Source organism: Saccopteryx leptura, chromosome 8, assembly GCF_036850995.1.
Source record: "Saccopteryx leptura isolate mSacLep1 chromosome 8, mSacLep1_pri_phased_curated, whole genome shotgun sequence".
Lineage (NCBI taxonomy): Eukaryota > Metazoa > Chordata > Mammalia > Chiroptera > Emballonuridae > Saccopteryx > Saccopteryx leptura.
Window position 1 is genome coordinate 28,515,396 of NC_089510.1, and position 26,848 is coordinate 28,542,243.

Sequence of the window (26,848 nt, forward strand, 5' to 3'; positions counted from 1 at the left end):
AAGGCTCCCACAGGGCAGGGGCCTACCAATGACTTTTTTTTCTCTTGCCTGGGCCAATCTACAACCAGATCATACCCACTTCCACCCAAGGAGAATGGATAAATGCTCCAGTCTGCACCCCTCGCCTGAGTTGCACCTATGAAGACTAAGAAAATTCAGGGATAAATATGCCCAACCATTGCTTCTGGTTTCAGCATTTGGACCCATCGGCCAATACGAATATTATTTAGTTCTTGCTTAAACAATAAGACCTATTGGAGTGCATGTGGTATGAACCTATGAAATGTAAGGCTGTGCTCTTCAAGTACCATAAAACCAAGGAGATTTAGGAAATACTTCTTTCAAAGGACGGAAGTACTACGTGTTTGCAAGATCTGAATTACCCTTTTAACTATAGGCTCTAAATCCGTACGGAAGTTGTTCTAGAAGGGGGAAAGAGACCTCTGAAAACCTCCTATTAAAAAAGTTTAGCCTGGCCTGTGGTGGCGCATGGTTAAACATTGACCTGAAATGCTGAGGTCACCAGTTCAAAACCCCAGGTTTACCCAGTCAAGGCACATATGGGAAGCTACTACTATGAGCTGATGCTTCCTCCTCGCCCCCACTTCTTTCTCTCTCTCTAAAATCAATAAATAAAATCTTTTTAAAAAGTTTAAACAACAAAGTTTCTTAAGTTTCTTAAGACAAGAAAATGAGCATCAGTTTCATTAGGTGCTCATCTGGACACATAAACTTGGAGGAAAGTGGTAAAACAGGACCCTTAATTTTATTTTCTCACTCTTGTCACACTTGAGTAACTGAAAGATTAGAGGCAGACCTTGCTGCATGATTTGTAGAGCCTAGAGCAAAATTAAAATGTGGCGCCCTATGTTTGGCAATTGTGGAGAATTTCAAAACAGTGCCATCAGAGCATGAAACCAAGCATGGAGCCCTCCTAAAACTGGGCTCTGGGCAACTGTACGGGTTGCACACCCACAAAGTTGGTCCTGCAGATAGAGAATTTGTCCGCTGCTGACTGGAAAAGACCTGGCGAAAAACGACGGTGAAATGACATGCTCTCACTCATTCTGGGTAGAGTGCCCTGAAAACCTCAACGACCCTACGAAGGGTCACTCCATGCTGGGATCACTTGGGGAGAATGGTAATTTCTCTCATCTGATATAATCGAGCACTGAACTTCCACAAACATGCCTGCTCCCCCAAGAGATTCCAAAACTTCCTACTCCTGTAATTGGTATGTAGTTATTTAAGATTGAGATAAAAAGTAACCTAACCAGTTGAATTAATCTGGAAAGATCAGTCTTAGAGGGATAGACCCAGTAAGAAATATAAGCCAGACCAGGCGGTGGCGCAGTGAATAGAGCATCGGACTGGGATGTAGAGGACCCAGGTTCGAGACCCCGAGATCGCCAGCTTGAGCGCGGAGTCATCTGGTTTGAGCAAAGCTCACCAGCTTGGACCCAAGGTCGCTGGCTTGAGCAAGGGGTTACTCGGTCTGCTGAGGGCCCACGGTCAAGGCACATATGAGAAAGCAATCAATGAACAACTAAGGTGTCGCAACGAATAACTGATAATTGATGCTTCTCATCTCTCTCCGTTCCTGTCTGTCTGTCCCTATCTGACTCTCTGTCTCAGTAAAAAAAAAAAAAAACATAATTTAAAAAAATAAATAAGCCCTGGTCAGTTGGCTCAGTGGTAGAGCATCGGCCTGGTGTGCAGAAGTCCCGGGTTCGGTTCCCGGCCAGGGCACACAGGAGAAGCGCCCATCTGCTTCTCCACCCCTCCCCCTCTCCTTCCTCTCTGTCTCTCTCTTCCCCTCCCGTAGCCAAGGCTCCATTGGAGCAAAGATGGCCCGAGCGCTGGGGATGGCTCTTTGGCCTCTGCCCCAGGCACTAGAGTGGCTCTGGTCGTGACAGAGCGACGCCCCGGAGGAGCAGAGCATCGCCCCCTGGTGGGCAGAGCGTCGCCCCCTGGTGGGCATGCCAGGTGGATCCCGGTCGGGCGCATGCGGGAGTCTGTCTGACTGTCTCTCCCCGTTTCCAGCTTCAGAAAATAAATAAATAAAAATAAATAAATAAATAAATAAATAAATAAATAAATAAAGTGCTTGATGGAAGAAATTTTTCTGTAATTTTGATTAGAGAAGAGATTTCTCTATCCTATCAAGTTGGAAGAGACTTCTTTGGTCATCAGCTTAGTGATGGTTGGATTATTTAAGAACTAGTTACAAAAATATAAGACTCAACGTTATGGCTAAAAGGAGTAAATTTGTTTTCAAGCAAACTTACGACAAAATTTTTTTTAAGATTAGCTCAGTCGCTTTTTTCCTCTTTCTTCTTCTTAATTAGCTTCCTCCCTGCCATGCTGTTCAGGGCCTCAGTGGAATAACCAGCAGGCTCTACCTTTCCCACCCACCACTACTCCCAGTCAAAATCCACTTATCCTATGAACCAAATGCTTCCTCCAACAAATAAATTTTAGAAATATGGTTAATGATGACCAGTGGAAAACTTTATTTAAACCACGAAGTCTTTCCTCAAAGGGCACCACATAAACAACTATGTCTAGTCTAATGGCCCTGTCCATAAGAATAAAATGCTCAGCTAATGTAAGCTAACTTGCTCACTAGTTCTCCAACTGGACTCAGACCACAGAAAAAAACAGTCATTCACCTATATTGCTTTTTTTATTCAACATTGACTCAGAAGTGGTCTCAATGAGTTGTTTCTCAAATCAGACCTACAGGAAAAAAAATTAAAAGATGAACTTTGGTTTGTGAATAGTGGAGGAGAGGAAATTTCTAAATGTAATTTAACTGTTAAAAAACATGACAACAATAACAAAAAACAAAACAAAAAAAAAACATGACAACAGTCCCAAAATGAAGTTGGTCATACTAGGCCTCATGTCACCAAACCAAGACTTAATTACAGTTTTGTCTCTTCCAAAAACAGAATCCTAAACCAGTCAATCAGAAATTGCCTGATTAGCACTAGTTAGGCATCTGCTTCGACAGACCCATCAAAGAAATAACCAATTGTTGGGCAGATAAAATATATTATGCTCACTTTGTTAAAGATGGCACTGCCCACGTGAAACCTGTTGCCCAGGTGATATTAATGTGTGTTGGGTACGGGCTGTGGGCAGGCAGAATCCTTGTAGCCTGCGGCTTGGTTTTAGGATTAAGCCTTTCCCACCCTTTTTGATGTGGGTGGTACAATCCCATCATGCCCCAGATAAGTGACTTTGTATTAGAGACTTCCCTATTTTGTATATTGGATTAAAGGTTTGGATTTCTACACTATAAAATAGGGGCAGAACGGGAGCTTGCTCTTGGTTCCTGAGATTAGTATTAGAGAGCAGAGAGCAGAGAAAGGCCACGTGGAAGAGGCCAAGAGAAGCAGCCAAGATGGCGGAGTGTTGAGTGAGAAGCCAGTTTGTGCAGTTTGATGCTGGAGAAGGAAGGAGATGGGGAACAGAGGTGAGTAAGTCTGGTGAGCTAGAAACCTTTGATTCTAGGAAACTCGGATAAGTCAGTAGCTTTGTGAGCACTGAATGTGAGTGGGTTTTGGAGCCCAGTCTGTGTTTTTACTTGCCCGCCGGGTGCAAGCTAGGATTAAAGATTATGGCCCATCAGTTCTTGGCTCCATTGTTTCTTTACCGACTGTCCGAATCCAATGCGAACCTGCATGGGCCGGGCTGCTGTAATAGTGGCCCTGGCTTCTGGCTTTACACCAATATACTCTCATTCTCTAGTATAAGAATGTTCTTTTTCCATTTCCCTCTGCCTATAAAAGTCTTTCATTTTGCAAAGCTCATTAGAGCTCCTTCCTATCTGCTAGATTAGATGCTGTCCAATTTGAACCAATTTTTGCTCAGATAAACTCTTAAATATTTAATATTCCTCAGTTTATCTTTTAACATTACTAAAACCTGGAAAAGCAAAGTGATAATATGCCAAACAATGAGGGGGAAATGGTACACTTCGAGCCTGTAGCTTTTCCCGAAAATTTACTTTCAGGACTTCCCAAGTTCATCTCCGTCCCCTCCAAAATAAAAAATAAAAAAAATTCCATGCCCAAACCCGACAATATGCTTTATGATTCAGCACCATCTGTTGTTGATAATGCACCAAAAGGAAAATTCAGAGGCTTAAACCGGCCTTAGTGTGAGTCAATGCTATCTCCCATAAAATGTAGGACCGCACTGTTTGAGGGTCGGAGTAGGAGCTTTTTCACGGATCAGCCCGATGTTTTGTTTTCACAAGAACTAATTTCATGCCAGTATAAAGATATCTCAAAATCAAAACATCCCCTCCATTGACTCTTTCCATTCCTAACTTTTCAAAAACTTCCTCTTTCAAGACATTAGGAGGAAATTTGGGTTCTTTTAATTTCAAAAAAAAAAAAAAAGAAATTGATGAAAAATTGCTAGAGTGGTATATAAATTCTAGTTTCAATCCAAAAACAAGACCCACAGAAAAGAAGGGGTGGAATCTTTCATCATAGACTCTTCTGAAACCTGTGCACTTTCTGTGCAGATTAGACCGTGGAGAAAGTTGCTGACAGAAGGGCAATCGTGGCTTTGGGACAGAGACAAAAGTGGGGAAATGAAATGAGTCCGAGACAGACAAAATAAAAAAAAGGATCTTGGCCCTGGCCGGTTGGCTCAGCGGTAGAGCGTCGGCCTGGCGTGTGGGGGACCCAGGTTTGATTCCCGGCCAGGGCACATAGGAGAAGCGCCCATTTGCTTCTCCATCCCCCCCTCCTTCCTCTCTGTCTCTCTCTTCCCCTCCCGCAGCCAAGGCTCCATTGGAGCAAAGATGGCCCGGGCGCTGGGGATGGCTCCTTGGCCTCTGCCCCAGGCGCTAGAGTGGCTCTGATCACAGCAGAGCAATGCCCCAGAGGGGCAGAGCATCGCCCCCTGGTGGGCAGAGCGTTGCCCCTGGTGGGCGTGCCGGGTGGATCCCAGTCGGGCGCATGCGGGAGTCTGTCTGACTGTCTCTCCCCGTTTTCAGCTTCAGAAAGAAAAAAAAAAAAAAGGATCTTACCAACTTCAAGTTTCGCTTTGTCAAGCTGCTTCTCTTCCTGTGGAATAAACTCCTACCCAAGCACCAATAGCAATGTAACCACTTATCAGGGTGAAGAAACAATGTCATTCACTCACCCCACCCTCTCTTACTCATTACCACCATAAAGCATAAATAATTTTACATAATGCCAAAGGCAAAAACAACATTTATCACAATTAACAAGACAATTAGATTATATCAAATGTTTTGTGCATTTCTCTCCAGAGACCTTAATCTTTGTCTTGACTGCATCTTTCTGGTAGGCGGATGGATGGCCCTGAAATGCTCAGGAGTACAGAAGGCAGTCCTGAGCTCATCAAATAGAGGTAGAAAGCTCTCTCTCATGCTCTCCTATCACTCACATCTCTCTTTCTCACTCTTTCACTGGAAAACACAGAGAGGAATAAAGCCTCCTTTAAATCAATGTTAATTTGAAGGCAATTAAAGTGATAAACATAACTCCATCTACTATATAGTCTTGCTGTTGTTATTATTGTTATTACTATAATACTGCAAGTGAATTCTTTCTGCCATGGGAAACACCATGGTGACTATGAGAATACTCACCAGCATCCATTTCTACATCCCAGATGTAGTTACCCAATACATACTGTGACTGTAAGGTCAGTAGCCATGGCCACCATCATAGTCACCTGGCCCATGCAGGTTCGCATTTGATTCGGACAGATGGTAATGAAAGAACAGTGCCAAGAACTGGTGGGCCATTACTTTTTAATTCTAGTTCGCACCCGGCAGGCAAGAATATACACACAGTGGGAAAACACTTCCCTTTCCATTCAGGGCTCCCAAAGCTACTGACTCATCCAAGTTTTCCTAGAATCAAAGGTTTCTAACTTACCAGCCTTATACACCTCTGTTCCCCATTTCATTCTCTCTGCACAAACTCTGCACAAACTGGCTCCTCCTTCAGCACTCTACCATCTTGGCTGCTTCTCTCCTATACAATGCTAATTTCAGGAACCGAAAGAGCGAGCCCCTGGTCTGTCTCATTTTATAGTGTAGAAATCAAAACCTTTAAGCCAACATACAAATAAGAACGTTTCTGATACAAAGTCACTTATCTGAGGCATAAATGGGATTCTTCATAAGAGTGCATCACCCCATATCATGCAACAGTCAGGGATGTGGGGAGAAGCTTAGTGTTGAGAAGATCTTAGTATTAAAAGGGTGGGAAAAGCTTAGTCTTAAAACTGAGCCTTAGGCTATAATGACCCTGCTTGCTTACAGCCTGTCCCCCACACCCAATGCAAACTATAAGTGAGCAAACATATACATTATATTTGCAAACTTATTTTACCCACAATGACCATCATTGAGATTAAAAGTAAAGTTTTCCAAGACCTCTGATCAAAAATTTCCTTTCTAGGTAAAAAAAAAAAAAAAAAAAAGTGACTTTAAGACCCCTCTTTTAAAAGACAAACTGACTTCCAATTACCCAAACACTGATCTTTTAGTCCTAATGCCCCCAAAGAAAGTAAAATTTCTGGCAAATGATAGTAGTAATATCTTATCCTTACCTTCAAGTAAGAGCTTTCTCAAGAACTCAGCTGGGTTATAGCAGTTTAAGAAACATACCGTTTTTCCAACATCCAACAGATTTATAAGTTGTATGAAGAAAAACCATATAGCTGCACAGGCAGACAGGGAAAGAATGCCAAGGTGCTTAGCACAAACCAAATGGCAGAAAACATGTTTGTTCTAGCAGCAAAACATTTAGATAGAGATATGCAGAAGATAGGGTGTCAGATTAGACTTCAAGGTGGTGAAGCTTCAAAGAAACATGCCTAATTAAACCAAATTAAAACCTGTCCCATCTTCAGGGGGGCAATGGACAGCCCAGGCTCACGGTGTGGAGTTCAGTTTTGGACCTCCAGAGGTTTTAAGCCCATGAATGACCTCAGAGCATCCTTCCCTGACCCAATTTAGAACCTCTGGTAATGAAATCAAGCTCTGACTCTTCAGCTTTGGTCACTGTCCTAATTTTGCTAGCTTATCTCCTTGTACGCTCCTGTTAGGTTTCAAAGGCTTCTGGTTCTGGGCCAGTCTTAGCCTGCCCCCTTAGACCAGTCAGCGGATCTCGGTCTCCTTGGTTTGGCCCTGAATGCCCTCCGAGACCTTTGATTCTGTGTCATCTATTGACTGGCCTCAGAAAATAAGCCCCATCTCACCCCTCACCCATGACCTCTGTTCCTTGCTCCAACCCTTAGTACACATAATGTCTTTGGCCAACATTACTCTTAGCTAAGTTTCCCTTACCGTAATCCAATGAGGAGGTTAGAATTATCAAACACATGAAAAGTATTTTAAAAAAAAACATTAGGCCCTGGCCGGTTGGCTCAGCGGTAGAGCGTCAGCCTGGCGTGCGGGGGACCCGGGTTCGATTCCCGGCCAGGGCACACAGGAGAAGCGCCCATTTGCTTCTCCAACCCCCCCCTCCTTCCTCTCTGTCTCTCTCTTCCCCTCCCGCAGCCAAGACTCCATTGGAGCAGAGATGGCCCGGGCGCTGGGGATGGCTCCTTGGCCTCTGCCCCAGGCACTAGAGTGGCTCTGGTCTCGGCAGAGCGACGCCCCGGAGGGGCAGAGCATCGCCCCCTGGTGGGCAGAGTGTCGCCCCTGGTGGGCGTGCCGGTGGATCCCGGTCCAGTGCACGCGGGAGTCTGTCTGACTCTCTCCCGTTTCCAGCTTCAGAAAAATACAAAAAAAAAAAAAAAAAACATTAACAGACATCAAAGGAGAACTGCCATCTCAGAAACCAAGGTAAGTATCAACACAGACCATGGTTTGGTCAATCCTGGTTTGTTATGTACAAAATGTTACACTGAGGACTCAACTGTTTGACTTTTTAATGGTATAAAACGTATATGGAAGACCACCCCCAGGACAGTCAAGGACAGTGTATTTCCATTTTCAACACAACTATCTTATGAGTCTAAGGCACTAGACATTTTGAATTGTACTTGAATATATTTTTATCACTATAAATATTCTTGAGCTTTGCTCTGGAATGAGTAAGTAACTTGGAAGCAATTTGATCCTTTTAGGTATTTTTTTTTTCTGATGTGTCAAGCATGTCTGGAGCAGTGCTCAGTATAAGGCTAATTATTCTCCACTACTGAGACAAGACCTTCCTAATTGTTCTACCCAATACCCCACGAATTATGAGTTTTCCTGTTTGGTTGGACAGACAAGCAGTATTTCCAGCCTTCTGTGAGTGCATGGCATTGTTCTCTAGTCCCTCCCTGCTCCCTCCTTCCTTGAGCCTCCCCATCTCCTTTCTTCTCTCTGTCCCACAGCCTTCCCTCCACTCTACCCCCAGCTTTCCAGTACTCTCCTCTCACGCACGTGCTCGTCCGTACTTTGCTGAATACTTAAGAGGACTTTCTGCAGATCTGTGAGCACCTCTCCTACCATGCTGCTCTCTCATTTCTGGTGCTCTGTTTTATGAACTCTAGCCAACTTGGTTTTCTAGGGCTCTTAGCTCCATCTCTTCAACTCAGTCTGAGTTCCACCTAAGTTGCCCTCCCTTGGACTCAGCCTAAAAACACTCTCCATTCAATATACTGGAGTAGTACTAGCGCTTACCTCTTTTGTTTCCAGTTGCTTAGAGATTATTGTTCTTCATTGCCTGAAGGTTAGTGTTTCAAAAATATTTTTTTCATATATTTTATCTGGCATTTTTGGTATTTCAGGCAAAAGAGGTAAATCCAGCCCTGTTACTCCATTTTGGAAACAAACAGAACTTTTTAAAAATTCAGTCAACTTCACCCTGGCCGGTTGGCTCAGCGGTAGAGCGTCGGCCTGGCGTGCGGGGGACCTGGGTTCGATTCCCAGCCAGGGCACATAGGAGAAGTGCCCATTTGCTTCTCCACCCCACCCCCCTCCTTCCTCTCTGTCTCTCTCTTCCCCTCCCGCAGCCGAGGCTCCATTGGAGCAAAGATGGCCCGGGAGCTGAGGATGGCTCCTTGGCCTCTGCCCCAGGCGCTAGAGTGGCTCTGGTCGCGGCAGAGTGACGCCCCAGAGGGGCAGAGCATCGCCCCCTGGTAGGCAGAGCTTCGCCCCTGGTGGGCGTGCCAGGTGGATCCCGGTCGGGCGCATGCGGGAGTCTGTCTGACTGTCTCTCCCCGTTTCCAGCTTCAGAAAAATACAAAAAATAAAAATAAAAAATAAAAATTCAGTCAACTTTGTACCCAATAACAATATTACTACAGAGGAAAGATACTACTTTAACCTCTGTTTTTTCAAAGTAAGGGTCTTGAACTACCTACCTTAGAATCACCCAAATGCCTTATTTCACATTCCTATGTAACATCCCTAGATCTAATGAATATAATTTTTTTTTTATTTTGAGAGAGAGAGAATGTGTGAGAAACAGGAAGGAGGGAGAGAGAGGGTAAGAGAGGGTGAGAAGAATCAGGTCATAGTTGCTTTCACTTTAACTGTGCATTGATTGCTTCCGAGAGAGAAGGAAAAGGGAGCAAGAAGCATCAACTCATAGTTGCTTTCACTTTAGTTGTACATTGAGATTCTTGTGCATGCCTTGACTAGGTCCATGTCAGTGTCCCCTTGCTCAAGCCAGTGACCTTTGGGCTCAAGCTGGCAAGCTTTGAGATCGCTCACCTCAGCATTCCAGGCCAATGGTTTATCCACTAAGCCACCACTGGTCAGGCTGAATATAAATTTCTTGCCACTAAAATTTGAGAATTGTTGCCATTACTATAACAATTCATTAGCAGAAGACAATAAATTCTCTTTTGGAAGTTGGGAAACTACTGGAATGGGGAATAGATTAAAAAATCATGGAGACTGTACAAGGGTTCCCTTTTCTCCACATCCTCACCAACACTTGTTATTTGTTTATTGGTTGATTTGTTGTTTTGTGCAGCCATTGTAGAAAACAGCATTAAGTTTCCTCAAAAAATTAAAAATGCCCAGTCGGGCGCATGCAGGAGTCTGTCTGACTGTTTCTCCCCGTTTCCGGCTTCAGAAAAATACAGAAAAAAAAAAATTAAAAATGAATCTATTTTCACCCAGCGATCCCAATGAAAAAATAGGCAAAAGACCTGAACAGATATTTCTACAAAGAGCACATACAGATGGCCAATAAACATGAAAAAATGTTCAATTCACTAATCATCAAAGAAATGCAAATGAAAGCCACAATGAGATATCACCTACACCTGTCAGAATGGTTATCATCAATAAATCCACAAACAGCAAGTGTTGGCAAGGGTGTGAAGGAAAGGGAACCCTCATGCACTGTTGGTGGGAATGCACATTAGTGCAGCCACTGTGGAAAGCAGTGAGTTACTTCAAAATATTAAAAATGAAACTCCTTTATGACCCAACAATTCCACTTCTGGGGATATAACCTAAGAATCCCAAAACACTCAATCATGAATTAAATAATGAATATAATTTTTCATTATATTCATTAACTTAATCAAGAATATATGTGCCCCCATGTTCATTGCAGCATTTCCATGTCTGGAAGCAACCCAAGTACTCATCAGTGAATGAGTGGATAGAAAAAGCGGTGGAACATTTACACAATGGAATACTACATGGCCATAAAAAATAAGGAAATGTTACCATTTGTGATAGCGTGGATGGACCTAGAGATTATTACTGTGCTAAGGGAAATAAGCCAGTCAGAGAAAGACAAATACCATATGATCTCACTTATATGTAGAATCTAATGAACACAATAAACTGATGAACAAAATAGAAACAGAGGCATGGATACATGGAAGAGACTGACAGATATCAAATAGGAGGAAGGTGAGGGGACTGAATGAAAGAAGATAAAGGGATTAGCCTAAATCATATACATAACACACAGACCCAGAAAATGAAGTGGAAACAGCCAGAGGGAAAGGGGGTGGTAGCAAGGTAGACAGGGGCAAAGTGGGGAGGGGTAGAAATAGGGACAGAAAGAAACTTTCCTTGTGGCAAAGAATGTATAATGCGGTGTGCAGACAGATGGCGTCATAATGAATTGTACACTTGAAACCCGAATGGTCTTGCAAACCAATGTCATCTCAACAAAAATTTAAAAGTCAAGGAGAATATTGGGAGGCCAGCCTTAAATGATGTTGACCCCAGACATGACCCTCTGACATTTTTTCCAGCTATAAAAGCATGCTTCCTAGCAACCATGACTCAATATGGCTAAACAAAACTTTTGGATCTAGCTATATAGCTATATCCTTCTCATTCAATGTAACAGTAGTGTACCATTTAGAGATTGGAAAGCTAGGGTAAAATGGAGAAATAATCTTGGCTGCCTCCACACAAGGGACCTGGATGGCAAGCACCAAGGGCCACAGTCAGAGCAACCTGAAAACTGTTTTGCCGGAATGCGTGTTTCTACCTCAGCTCATTAAATAAAGTCATGCTCCCCACCGATAAACTCTCATCAACAGTAACAACAATCACACTATCAAACCTTTTATTCCTCAATCTCAAGAGAAATTGGAATAACCTCTGTACCACTTTGGCTCGCAACAGTCTCCTTTTCTGGGGAGTAAGACAGACAGCCTATAAAGCATATATAAAGACTGCAAACATCTTTAGAGTCCATCAGAGAAGCAGTAGGTTACACTACATGAGTCGAATTGCTCACAAATCTCCTCTGGAACTTAATATTGGCCATCTCACTCATTCTGAAACTAGCGGGAAGCTTCTTGCTACTAGGGACGGTGATGGAAGCACTTGTTCACGCTTGAGCTAGTAGATGAAAGTGTACCTCATATCCCAAATTATTATGTGTCTTCTATTTAAACCTACTTTTTATCCAAAGTCTGACTATGTTTCATTAATCCCAATTTTCTGATGAGGAAAATGTCTATAAGAAGGTTCCCAAACTTGTCCCAAGAGGATGAGATTTTGATTCATCTGTCTGCTCCCTTGACTGGAAACTAGCTGTCCAAGAAGTCATAGAAGCAGTGAGAGAAAAAAGCTACACAAAAAAACAAGTTCAGGCCCTGGCCAGCTGGCTCAGTGGTAGAGTGTCAGCCTGGCTTGCAGGAGTCCCGGGTTCGATTCCCGGCCAGGGCACACAGGAGAAGCACCCATCTGCTTCTCCACTCCTCCCCCTCTCCTTCCTCTCTCTCTCTTCCCCTCCCACAGCCAGGGTCCATCGGAGCAAAGTTGGCCCGGGCGCTGAGGATGGCTCCACGGCCTCTGCCTCAGGCACTAGAATGGCTCTGGTTGCAACAGAGTGACGCCCCAGATGGGCAGAGCATCGCCCCTGGTGGGCATACCGGGTGGATCCTGGTCGGGCGCATGCGAGAGTCTGTCTGACTGCCTCCCTGTTTCCAGCTTCGGAAAAAAAAAAAAAATACAAGATCACTCTGCTCTTCTACAGTCTGTCCTTGTGCCCTGAGTGCACACAAACTCAGGGCTGAGCAGCAGAGGAGAAGCAGCTCCCTAGGTTGGGAAACTGGGTGTCAGTTATCCTGAGAATCTGCTTAAAGGCACAGTGCTTTTGCATTCTTCCTGAACAAAACCAACCCCTTGCCTCCCACCCTTGTTACTCTATCCTCCTCCGGCATTTATCCCCAAGGGTCAACTATGTCAGGATTTTGGGTGTGAGCATTTTTTATTATTTTTTTTCTTCTTCATTAACATTTTTAGCATTACTAAATTTTTGTTATGTATTAAATACACAGTTCCATAAACTGTCCTAAATGTGCTTAATACCGTATATCTCTCTATTTCGCCCTTTCCTCTCTTTCTTTAACAATTTTCTATAACCATCAGTCTGACTTATGCCTAGCTTATAAGAAGGCAAGAAAAAAATCAAATAATTGGAGGAAAACTCCCTTAACTAAAAAAAAGTCTTGGATCTTCAAATTGAAAGACACATCAGGAGAAAATAAAACATTTGAACCCAGACAGGGGATCAAGATGGCAGTGGAGTAAGTGAAAGCCACACTCACCTCTTCCCAGGACCAAACTGGAATCACAACTAAATTAAAGATGAACCATCCTGAATACTCAAGTGAAGACTAGTTGAAGAAGTAAAGACTTCACAGATGTAGCCACACTGAGACTGGTAGGAAAGGGAGAGACCTGATGTGCTCCTGTGGGTGGTGGCTGAGGACCTGGAGAGACATCTCAGTTGTGTGTGTGGAGGGGGCGATTCCTCCTGAGAAGTGTGGGGCCTATACCCCAAGCCTGGCTTCCCAGCCCAGAGCACCAGAGCCAGGAAGAGGCACCCACATAACATTCAGCTGTGAAAAGGAGTGGGGTTCTTGTCAGCCAGGGAGAGATGGTTAAAGACACAGGCACCCTCTTAAAAAGATCAACACACAGCCCTGACCAGTTGGCTCAATGGTAGAGCATCAGCCTGGTGCGTGGATGTCCTGGGTTCGATTCCCGTTCAGGGTACAGAGGAGAAGTACCTATCTGCTTCTCCACCCTTCCCCCTCTCTTTTCTTTCTGTCTTTCTCTTACCCTCCTGCAGCCAAGGTTCCATTGGAGCAAAGTTAGTTCGGGCGTTGAGGACAGCTCCATGGCCTAACTCAGGTGCTAGAATGGCTCCAGTTGCAACTGAGCAACGCCCCAGGTGGGTAGAGCAACGCCCTCTAGTGGGCATGCCAGGTAGATCCCGGTTGGGCTCATGCAGGAGTCTGTCTCTCTGCCTCCCCACTTCTCACTTTAGAAAAATACTACAAAAGAAAAAAGAGAGACCAATACACAAAAATCTTATTTACAGCCACTCACCCTGGGCTCTGACAGAGGGAGGGTGGAGCACACTAGAGTTGCATGAGGAAAATCTGGGGTTTGTGCCTCTGGGGAGAAACATAAGGGACATCCACCAGGATTCCTGTGCTGAGTCATTGTCTAATACCACAAACACTATCCTTTTTGGGTGGAGCACTCCACCCCATGTGGCATCAGCCTCTGAGAAAGCAATTGCCCCACCCTCTGGATTCCCTCTCATCCCACTTAGGAAGCTTAGACCCTCCTGAGTAGTCAGCTATCTTGGCCAGAATACAGAGGTATGGACACATTCAAGAAGTGTCAGTGACTTAGCTATCAGCTTTGGGGCAGGGACTAAGACCCTACTTTTCTGTGAATCTAACTGGCAATTCCCCCTCTTGGGAGATGTATATAATAGAACAACCCTTTAGACTTCCAAAAGCCCCAGTCTCCTGCCCAGCTCCTAGTGGCTCCACCTTGCTAAGTCTGGGCAATATCTGGAACAGACTAAGTTATGTAGCTCTAGAATGGAGGCCACACTCACCACCTTCCTTGAAACTGACCAGCACATCTCTTTAATAGGAGATCCGCTAGGTCCATCATCTCAGTTCTGCCAAAGGCCCTTTCAGTGACTGAGCCTAACAAACAGCCAACACTTCACACGTAAATGGCTTAACTGCTCTAATCAAAAGATTAAGGGTGGCTGAATGGAAAAGAACACAAGACCCACATATATATTGTCTACAAGAGACCCATCTCAGAAGGAAAGATACACAGAGACTAAAAGTAAGGGGATAAAAAAAGATATTTCGTGAAAATAGGAAAAAAAGAAGCTTGGAAAGCAATACTTATATGTGACAAAATAGACTCAAACAAAGGCTACAGTAAGAAACGAAGAAGGGGTTTGGAGAAATGCCTTCCACCTACCTAGCTGGGTTTGACTGAGAGACTGAGGGTGAAAGGGGGAAACAATTGAGAATAAAACAGCATTCTCAGGTGAAAGAGAGGAAAAAAAGGAGAGAGAGGGAAGAGACAGTGTGTAACAAGAGGAAGGGAGCCTGAGTGATAAGAGCTAGGGCTTTATTGCTCAACTCCTAGGGAGCGAGCAAGTTAGAACTTCCACTGCCAGAGGAGAAAGGACGGGCAGGTGAGGAGCTTTGCTCCATTTACTGGGCTTATTGGCCTTGTGGCCTTCTACTTCTATTGTGGTTGCACAGGCTATTGCTCCCCAGGAAGGTCTCACTGTGTGAGGATGCTCAGGTGACCCTCAGCCCTCACCTGTGGATGGGAGACAGTGGACGCCCCTAAGGCATTGGGTGTTAGTTGGATGTGACCAAGGCATCTGCCTAAGAGAGAGAACTGAGAAGGCAGAGGCACCTCCCCCCGGCTGCACGTCTCCTCTTTTCTGCCCTCCTTTAATCTGGGAGGGGCTGGTGAGCAGTGGAATTCCGCAGTTAGGCAGGTGGGCCAGTGCGTTGGGTTTGTCCAGCTTAGGGCCCAGCCCACTGGCAGGAAGCAAGACAGAGGTCACTTGAATTCAGACCATGTGTCCCTGTTAGATACATCAGCTTTTAAATCAAACTTTGTTCAAAGTTCAGTGAGTTCCAAGACAACAACTCAGCAGCAGAGAGTGAATTCCTGAGTGGATCCAGCAGCTTTTCCTCCTAGATCCAGAAATGGCCTCTGCCTTCAACCCCCGAGAATGTAAGCTGTCCAGACAAGAAGGACACAGCTATGGCTTTTTCCTGAGGATTGAGAAAGACACCGATGGGCACCTTGTCCGGGTGGTTGAGAAAGACACTGATGGACACCTTGTCCGGGTGGTTGAGAAAGACACCGATGGGCACCTTGTCCGGGTGGTTGAGAAAGACACTGATGGACACCTTGTCCGGGTGGTTGAGAAGGGGAGCCCGGCACAGAGGGCTGGCCTCCAGGATGGAGACAGAGTTCTTAGGATCAATGGTGTCTTTGTGGACAAGGAAGAACATACACAGGTTGTGGATCTGGTGAGACAGAGTGGGAATTCAGTGACTTTACTAGTTCTGGATGGGGATTGCTATGAGAAAGCCATGAAAAAAAAGGTAGACCTGAAACAATTGAGTCCAAGTCAGAAGGGGCCATGTTTGAATGATAAGAAACTGCCTCCTATGATGAATGGAGGCGCACGGACTTGGACCCAGCCACGGCTCTGCTACCTGGTGAAGGAGGGGAACAGCTGTAAAGCCAGTGGCCACGGCCACTATCACAGCAGCCTGACCCATGCAGGTTCACATTGGATTCGGACAGTCGGTAAAGAAACAATGGAGCCAAAAACTGGTGGGCCATTAGCTTTAATCCTAGTCTTGCACCTGGCGGGCAAGTAAAAACACACACTGGGCTCCAAAACCCACTCACATTCAGTGCTCACAAAGCTACTGACTTATCAGAGTTTCCTAGAATCAAAGGTTTCTAGCTCACCAGACTTATTCACCTCTGTTCCCCATCTCCTTCCTTCTCCCTGCACAAACTCTGCATAAACTGGCTTCTCACTCAACACTCCGCCATCTTGGCTGCTTCTCCTGGCCTCCTCCACGTGGCCTTTCTCTGCTCTCTGCTCTCTCCTCTCTCCTCTTAAATGCTAATTTCAGGAACTAAGAGAGCAAGCTCCTGTTCTGCCCCCATTTTATAGTGTAGAAATCCAAACCTTTAATCCAATATACAAAATAGGGAAGTCTCTAATACAAAGTCACTTATCTGAGGTATGATGGGATTGCACCACCCCACATCAAAAAGGGTGGGAAAGGCTTAATCCCAAAACCAAGCCCCAGGCTACAAGGATCCTGCCTGCCCACAGCCCGCCCCCAACACACATTACTATCACCTGGGTGACGGCCTCCACGTGGGCAGCGCCATCTTTAACAAAGTGAGCATAATATATTTTATCTACCCAACAACAGCTATGGCTTTTCTCTAAAAACTGTCCCAGGTAAAAAGGGAGTGTACATGACTGACATAATACCTCAAGGTGTGGCTATGAAAGCTGGTGTTCTAGCTGATGATCACTTGATTGAAGTGAATGGAGAGCCTGTAGAAAATGCCACTCATGAGAAAGTAGTTGAAAAGGTAAGGAAGTCAGGAAGCCATGTCATGTTCCTGCTGGTGGACAAGGAAACTGACAAGCACCATAGTGAGCAGAATATAAAATCCAAGAGAGAAACAGCCAGTCTGAAATTATTACCCCACCAGCCTCGAGTTGTTGAAATGAAAAAAGGAAGCAATGGCTATGGTTTCTATCTGAGGACAGGCCCAGAACAGAAAGGTCAAATCATCAAAGACATAGATCCTGGAAGTCCAGCAGAGGAGGCTGGCTTGAAGACCAGTGACCTGGTAGTTGCTGTCAATGGCGAATCTGTGGAAACCCTCAATCATGACAGTGTGGTGGAAATGATCAGAAAGGGTGGAGATCAGACTTCACTGTTGGTGGTAGACAAAGAGACGGACAGCATATATAAACTGGCTAATTTTTCTCCATTTCTCTACTATGAAAATCAAGAACAACCTAATGGTTCTGTCAAGGAGGCTCCAGTTCCTATTCCTGCTCCTCTGGGGAGCTCAAGTCCAGATACTACAAAGGACATAGATCATAAGCCTAAATTGTGCAGACTGGTTAAAGGTGAAAATGGCTGTGGCTTCCACTTAAATGCAATTCGGGCTCAGCCAGGCCCCTTCGTCAAAGAGGTACAGAAGGGCAGCCCTGCCTACCTGGCTGGGCTAGAGGATGAGGATCTCATCATTGCAGTGAATGGGGTGAATGTGCTGGACGAACGCTATGACAAGGTGGTGGACAGAATCCAGAGCAGTGGGAAGAATGTCACACTTTTAGTCTGTGGAAAGAAGGCCTATGATTATTTCCAGGCTAAGAAAAAACCTATTGTTTCCTCCATGGCTGATCCACTAGATGTACCCCTTGATTCCTAAGAAGGAACATCAGTAGAGTCAGCGCACGACTCACACACAGCAAAGGAACGAGCCTACAGTACAGCCTCTCATTCTTCCTCCAATTCTGAAGATACAGAGATGTGATGAGAACAAATAATGGCTTCGGCTGATAGCTGTTTCTGGATATTTAATAGGAATCCTTTTCCAAGGAATGGCCACCCATTTGCTATTTCTGTTAAAAAAAAAAACAAAACAAAAACTCCTCTGGAAACCAGTTCATCATGTGTAATTGTTTTCTGTTGTCATTTCTCAGAAGTGGCTCTTGCATATTTATGGTCAACTTAGGAAAAGTTAAGTTGGGGGCTAGATTCTACTCATGTAATTTCTTTCAAGCTTCAACTTAACTATATTTCTCTGTTATGACAATATCTCTTACTTCTATAGGTTTCTTGAGCACCAAAGACAATTTATAAATATGTATATGTGAGCGCTTGATAGTATCTAAGCAGATAAGCCTTCAACAGATTATGCTTTTTAAAGAATTTTGTGGTTATTAAAATAAATGCAAAAAAAAAAAGAAACAAAGAAGGACACTACATAGTGATAAAGGGATCAATTCAATATGAGAATATATCCTTATAAACATTTATGTACCCAACCTAGAAGCACCTAAATATGTAAAGCAAATCTTGATGTATGTAAAAGGAGAGATTGGCAGTAATACAGTAATAGTAGGGATTTTAACACCCTACTGACATCAATGCATAGATCTTCCAGATAGAAAGTCGGTAAGAAAATGGTGGCCTTAAACGACGCACTAGAGCAGGTGGATTTAATTTATACCTTCAGAGCATTTCACCCCAAAATAACACAATATACATTCTTTTCAAGTGCACATAGAACATTTTCTAAGAGAGACCACATATTAAGACACAAGTCTCAATAAATATAAGATGAAAAACCCGAAAGACACACAAAGACATAGAAGTTAAATAACATGTTACTAAACAATGAATGGGTTAACAATGAGATCAAGAAAGAAATCAGCCCTGGCCGGTTGGCTCAGTGGTAGAGCGTCGGCCTGGCGTGCAGAAGTCCCAGGTTCGATTCCCGGCCAGGGCACACAGGAGAGGCGCCCATCTGCTTCTCCACCCCTCCCCCTCTCCTTCCTCTCTGTCTCTCTCTTCCCCTCCCGCAGCCAAGGCTCCATTGGAGCAAAGATGGTCCGGGCCCTGGGGATGGCTCTGTGGCCTCTGCCTCAGGCGCTAGAGTGGCTCTGGTCGCAGCATAGGCAGAGCATCGCCCCCTGGTGGGCGAGCCGGGTGGATCCCGGTCGGGTGCATGCGGGAGTCTGTCTGACTGTCTCTCCCTGTTTCCAGCTTCAGAAAAAATAAAAAAAATAAAATAAATAAAAAAATAAGAAAGAAAGATATCAAAAACACCTTGAAACAAAGGAAAATGAGAACACAATAACCCAAAATCTATGGGACAGAGCAAAAGCAGTCCTAAGAAGGAAATTGATAGTATTATAGGCCTACCTCAAGAAACAAGAAAAATCTCAAATAAACAATCTAGCTTCATGCTACAAGAAACTTGAAAAAGAACAACAAAGCCCAAAGTGATAGAAGAAAAGGAATAATAAATATCAGAGCAGAAATAAACAAAATAAAATCTAAAAAAAATACAAAAGGTCAATAAAGCCAAAAGCTGGTTCTTGGATAACATAAACAAGATTTATAAATCTTTCAGCAGCTTTATGAAGAAAAAAAAAGAGAACCCAAATAAATAAAATAAAAAGTGAAAATAAAAAGTAACAAGTAACACCAAAAAAATTCAAGGAATTATAAGAAAATATTGTGAACAACTATATGCTAATAAAATGAACAAGCTATGGATAAATTCCTAGAAGCATGTAATCTTCCAAAACTGAATCAGGAAGAATCAAAGAATCTGAAAAAAAGCAGATCACAACTAACAAAAACGAAGCAGTAATCAAAATTTCCAATAAACAAAAGTCCCAACTATATGGTTTCAGAAATGAATTCAACCAAATACGCAAAGAAGAACTAACACTTATCCAAAAAAAAAAAAAAAAAAACATTTCAAAAAATTCAAGAGAAGGGAATATTCCCAAGCTCATTTCACAAGGTCAGCATTACCCTAATTTCAAAACCAATAAAGACACTACCAAGAAAGAAAACTTGAGGCCAAGATCCTTAATTAACATAGATTCTAAAGTCATCAAAAAATCATTAGCAACACAAAGCCAGCAATACATTTAAAAGGTCATATACCATGATCAAGTGGGATATATTCCAGGGATGCAAAATTGTCACAATATCCACAAATCAATAAACATGATACATCATATAAACAAAATGAAAGATAAAAACAACATGATTATCAATAGATGCAGAAAAGCATTTGATAAAATCCAGCACCCATAGTAAGAAAGGCTATATGTAGCAAACCCACAGCCAAAATCATACTTAATGGGCAAAAACTACAAGCATTTTCCTTAACATTGTGAGCAAGATAGGGATGTCCATTTTCATCACTCCTATTCAACATGGTACTGGAAGTCCTAGCCACAGCAATCAGACAAGAAGATGAAATAAAATATACATCCAAATTGGAAAGGAAGAAGTAAAGCTGTCATTGTTTGCAGATGATGTGATATTTTTATAGAAAATTCTGAAGATTCCACCAAAAAACTACTAGAACTGAGAAGTGAACTCAATCAAGTAGCAAGATACAAAATAAACATCCAGAAATCAGTTACATTTTTATACACCAATAATGGACTATCAGAAAGGAAAACTAATAAAACAATTCCATTTACAATTGCTTCAAAAAGAATTAAGCGTGTAGGAATAAATTTAACAAAGGATGCAAAAGACCTGTACTCAGAAAGTATAAGACACTGAAGAAAGAAATTGAAGAAGTTAGAAATAAGTGGAAGCATTTACCACATTCATAGATAGAAAGAATTAACATCATTAAAATGCCCATACTATCCTAAGTAATCTATAGATTCAGTGCAACTCCTATCAAGATACCAATGGCACATTTCACAGAATTAGAACAAATATTTCAAAAATGTATAACAACAAAAGACCCCAAATAGCAACAGCAATCTTTTTTTTAATAAATAAATTTTTATTAGTTTTAATGGGGTGACATCAATAAATCAGGGTACATATATTCAAAGAAAACATGTCCAGGTTATCTTGTCATTCAATTCTGTTGCATATCCATCAACCAAAGTCAGATTGTCCTCCATCACCTTCTATCTAGTTTTCTTTGTGCCCCTCCCCCTCCCTCTCTCCCTCCTTCCCTCCTCCCCTCCCCCCCCCCCCCATATCCACCACACTCTTGTCCATGTCTCTTAGTCTCGTTTTCATGTCCCACCAATGTATGGAATCCTGCAGTTCTTGTTTTTTTTCTGATTTACTTATTTCACTCCGTATAATGTTATCAAGATCCCACCATTTTGTTGTAAGTGATCCGATGTCATCATTTCTTATGGCTGAATAGTATACCATGGTGTATATGTGCCACATCTTCTTTATTCAGTCTTCTTTTTTTTTTTTTTACACTGATTAAAGCCTTTAAGCAAACTCTTGGCCAATACATCAAGAATCCATAAAAGAGTAGTGTTCTTAACATGTTCACCAAGTCCAAGTTGGCCCCAACACCATGCCAAATCCCTGAAAAATGCAACCCAACCCCAGTTCAGTCTGTTAGGAGCTGTCACAAGGAAGTAACAGCAATCTTAAGAAAAAAGAACAAAGATGAAGAAATTACTCCTAGTATCAAACTATACTATAAGGTCATAAAAATCAAAACAGCATGGTACTGAAATAAAAACCGAACAAAGTACAGTAAACAACCCACACCTTTACAGACAATATTTGACAAAGGAAACAAGAACATCCAGTGGTCTAAAGATAGTCAATTTAATAAATGGTGTTGGAAAGTTGGACAGATACATAATGTGGAGCCAGCAGCCAGGGCCACCATCAAAGCAGCCTCCTGGCCCATGCAGGTTCGCATTGGATTCGGGTAGTCAGTAAAGAAACAATGGAGCCACAAACTGGTGGGCCATAGTCTTTAATTCTAGCTTGCACCCGGCGGGCAAGTAAAAACAAACACTGGGCTCCAAAACCCACTCACATTCAGTGCTCACAAAGCAACTGACTTATCCGAGTTTCCTAGAATCAAAGGTTTCTAGCTCACCAGCCTTATTCTCCTCAGTTCCCCATCTCCTTCCTTATCCCAGATACAAACTCTACACAAACTGGCATCTCACTCAGCACTCTGCCATCTTGGCTGCTTCTCCTGGCCACATGGCCTCTTTCTGCTCTCTGCTCTGCTCCCTCTGCTCTCTCATGCTAATCATCCCAGGAACCAAGAGGGCAAGCTCTCATTCTGCCCCCATTTTATAGTGTAGATTCCAAACCTTTAATCCAATATACAAAATAGGGAAGTCTCTAATACAAAGACACTTCTCTGAGGCATGATTGGATTGTACCGCCCCACATCAAAACGGGTGGGAAAGGCTTAATCCCAAAACCAAGCACCAGGCTACAAGGATTCTACCTGCCCACAGAGACACACATTAATATCACCTGGGCGACAGCCTCCTCGTGGGCAGCGCCATCTTTAACAAAGTGAGCATAATATATTTTATCTGCCCAACACATAACAAAAAAATAAAACTGGACCACATTCTTACATCATGCCCAAAAATAAACTCATAATGAATTAAAAGGCTTAAGTAAAACTCAAAACCATAAAATTCTAGAAGAAAACCTAGGTAGCAAAATCTTGGATATTTCTGGTGGCAATATTTTTTCTGATATATCACCCTGGGCAAGGGAAACAAAAAATAAATAAATAAACAAATGGGACCACGTCAAATTAACAAGTTTCTGCAAGCCAGGGAAACCAACAAGATGAAAAGACAACCCACTGGTTGAGATAACATATTCACCAGTAGATCTGATAAGGGGTTCATATCCAAAATGAATAAGGAACTTAATAAACTCAACACCACAAAAAAGAAACCAAAAACATACAATCCAATTAAGAAATGAGCAAAGGACTTGAATAGATTCTTCTCCAAAGAGGACATACAGATGTCCAATAAACATGAAAAAATGCTCAACATCACTGTAAGGCCAGGAGCCACCATCGTGGCCATTCACATGCAGGTTCCCATTGGATTCGGGCAGACGGTAAAGAAATGGCGGAGTCAGAGGATGGTGGGCCATCCTATTTATTGGTGTCTCACCAAGACAGGCAAACCACAAAAAAAGACAAGGGAAAAGCAGAAAACCAGCTTTTCCCATGAAGGGCAAGGGATCAGGGAAGCCCCTGCAATTGTGATAGCAGGAACTGTGTGAGCCAGCTCCTGGTCTGTCCCACTTTATAGTGTAGAAAACCAAAAACCCTTAATCCAATATACAAACAAGGAAGTCTCTGATACAAAGTCACTTATCCGAGGCATAATTGGATTCCTCATGAGAGTGCACCACCCAGATCATACAATCAGTCAAGGGTGTGGGGAAAAGCCCAGTCTTAAAACCAAACCCCAGGCTACAACAACCCTGCCTGCCCACAGTCTGTCCCCCACACCCAACACAAATCACAAGCGAGCAAACACATATATCATATTTACAAACTCATTTAACCAACAATCACTAATCATCAGATAAACACAAATTAAAACCACAATGAGAAATCAACTCACACCTCTCAAAATAGCTATCATCAATAAACCCACAAACAATTAGTGTTGTCAGGGTGTGGAGGAAAGAGAACTCTCCTGCCCTGTTGGTGGAAATGCAGATTAGTGCAGTGACTGTGGAAAGCAGAAGGAAGTTACTGTTGTAAGGTACCAGAAAGCTGCAAATTAATATTAATATTCTGGAAGAAAAGGTCAGGCTTTCCTGTCCTTTCTTTGGAAAATGGAGGAAAAAGAATATAGAAGTCTCCTGACTTACAAGGACAACTAGGGTCATTTGGTTTTAAATTCTCTGAAAGGATTAAGGTGATCTGAAGAGCTCCCTTTCTCCTTCAATAAAAAACAAAATTAACGTACAACCCTACACTGATTTTAGCTCTCCCTCCCTTCCTGGAATCCTGAGATTAACGTGTACCTCTAGGCCAGGGGTCGGGAACCTTTTAGGCTGAGAGAGCCATGAACGCCACATATTTTAAAATGTAATTCCATGAGAGCCATACAACGACCCGTGTACGTTATGCATCATCCAATAAAAATTTGGTGTTGTCCCAGAGGACAGCTGTGATTGGCTCCAGCCACCTGCAACCATGAACATGAGCGGTAGGAAATGAATGGATTGTAATACATGAGAATGTTTTATATTTTCAAAGTTATTATTTTTTTTATTAAAAATTTGTCTGCAAGCCAGATGCAGCCATCAAAAGAGTCACATCTGGCTCACAAGCCATAGGTTCCTGAACCCTGCTCTAGGCAAAGAAGGAGAGATAGATACTAAAAGGATTTGTGAATGTCTTTGATTGTATTACCTTGAAAGTTAACGTTTCTTATAAATCCCCTAGACAAAGGTTATAATCTTGTTAATGACTGTGTCATGCTATAATGTCCCCCAACCTGTATGTGGTCAAAGGGTATATAACCAGCCCCTGAAATATACTCAGCACGCACGATTTGGGCCTACTACGTCCTGTGTCAGCCATATGTGGCCAGCATATTTAACAAATTTCCTCCTTCATTAAAACTCTTCAAAATTCTTCTGGACTGGGTGTCTCTACGTGGACTCGATAAAGTGAGGTACAGTGCCTTTCAGAATCTGGGGTATGGTACTTGTTGGGCAGATAAAATATATTATGCTCACTTTGTTAAAAATGGCGCTGCCCACGTGAGGCCGTCACCCAAGTGATATTAATGTGTGTTGAGAATCCTTGTAGCCTGGGGCTTGGTTTTGGGATTAAGCCTTTCCCACCCTTTCTGATGTGGGGTGGTACAATCCAATCATGCCTCAGAGAAGTGACTTTGTATTAGAGACTTCCCTATTTTGTATATTGGATTAGAGGTTGTGAAGCTACAATATAAAATGGGGCAGAACGAGAGTTTGCGCTCTTGGTTCCTGGGATGATTAGCATGAGAGAGCAGAGGGAGCAGAGCAGAGAGCAGAAAGAGGCCATGTGGCCAGGAGAAGCAGCCAAGATGGCGGAGCGCTGAGTGAGATGCCAGTTTGTGTAGAGTTTGTATCTGGGATAAGGAAGGAGATGGGGAACTGAGGAGAATAAGTCTGGTGAGCTAGAAACCTTTGATTCTAGGAAACTCGGATAAGTGAGTGGCTTTGTGAGCACTGAATGTGAGTGGGTTTTGGAGCCCAGTGTGTATTTTTACTTGCCCGCCAGGTGCAAGCTAGAATTAAAGACTATGGCCCACCAGTTTGTGGCTCCGTTGTTTCTTTACCGACTGTCCGAATCCAATGCGAACCTGCATGGGCCGGGCTGCTCTGATGGTGGCCCTGGCCGTGGCCACTGGCTTTACAGTACTTTATAACATTACCTCAAAAAATTAAAAATGAAACTGCCTTATTGTAGGGAATCACCCATCTAATACAGTTCCTGGATTAAGGAACTGTAAAGCCAGTATCCATGGCCAGGGCCACTATCACAGTAGCCCGGCCAGTGCAGGTTCGCATTGGATTCGGACAGTCGGTAAAGAAACAACGGAGCTAAAAACTGGTGGGCCATAGTCTTTAATTCTAGCTTGCACCCGGCGGGCAAGTAAAACATACACACTAGGCTCCAAAATCCAGTCACATTCAGTGCTCACAAAGCCACTCACTTATCCGAGTTTCCTAGAATCAAAGGTTTCTAGCTCACCAGCCTTATTCTCCTCAGTTCCCCATCTCCTTCCTTATCCCAGATACAAACTCTACACAAACTGGCATCTCACTCAGCACTCCACCATCTTGGCTGCTTCTCCTGGCCTCTTCCACATGGCCTCCTTCTCTGCTCTCCTCTGCTCTCTCTTCTAATGATAATCTCAGGAACCCAGAGCGCAAGCCCCCGCTCCGTCCCCATTTTATAGTGTAGCTTCACAACCTCTAATCCAATATACAAAATAGGGAAGTCTCTAATACAAAGTCACTTCTCTGAGGCATGATTGGATTGTATCACCCCACATCAAAAAGGGTGGGAAAGGCTTAATCCCAAAACCAAGCCCCAGGCTACAAGGATTCTCAACACACATTAATATCACCTGGGCGACGGCCTCACGTGGCCAGCGGAGCCATCTTTAACAAAGTGAGCATAATACATTTTATCTGCCCAACAGGAACTTTAGTAAAAAAAAGCGCTGAGTGTGAATGGTGATAAATAGGTTTCTTGGATGCAAACACCAAGAAACTGTGTAAGTGACCTTTGTGCAAACACAAAAGAATGCGAGTGAACAGGCTTTAGGAAAATTGCTTAGATGTTTAGATTGCCACTCCCTTTGTGCTTGTTAATCCCTTTATCACCTGATCTCCCTGTCCTGTAATCCTGTTACCTTTCTGCTTCTGATCAATAAAAGCTCTGGGAGCAGGGGACTCAAGAGGTCAGTATCTCTTGACTGCCTTTCCCTCCTCTCTTGACAATAGTTTGTGTCTTGAGCAAGTTTTTCCACGCGACACTGGTACTTGCCAGTGGGCTGGAGGACTACATTTTTTTTCTATTTTATTGTGTTTGCATAGATTCTAGTCACCCCGAATATATCCCCCTCTCCCCCATATTCCCCTCAACATCTCCCTTGCCCCCCTTCCAACAGTGCCCTCCCCCCTTCCCTTCAGGTTTATCCCATCTTATCACCCCCTTTCCCTCTGTTCTCTTTTCCTCTGGTCTCTTTGATCCCTCCTCTGTCTCAATTCTGTTCCTCTGTTCACATTGTTCCTTGGATTCCTCAAATGAGTGAGGTCATATGATATTTTTCTTTCTCTGCCTGGCTTATTTCACTTAGCATAATAGTTTCCAGGTCCATCCATGTTGTTGCAAAAGATAATATTTCCTTCTTTTTCATGGCCCCATAATATTCCATTGTATATATGTACCACCACTTTTAATCCACTCGTCCACTGACGGACACTTGGG

General features: G+C 43.3%; 1 protein-coding gene and 1 pseudogene across 4 annotated transcripts in view; one reads left to right on the forward strand and one right to left on the reverse strand.

Annotated features, from left to right (window-relative positions):
* Positions 1-26,848, reverse strand: part of TMEM45A (transmembrane protein 45A) — a 130,035-nt gene that overhangs the window by 84,836 nt on the left and 18,351 nt on the right. The gene's annotated exons all lie outside the window — the stretch shown is intronic.
* On the forward strand, positions 16,736-17,924 carry LOC136380015 (Na(+)/H(+) exchange regulatory cofactor NHE-RF3 pseudogene; annotated as a pseudogene).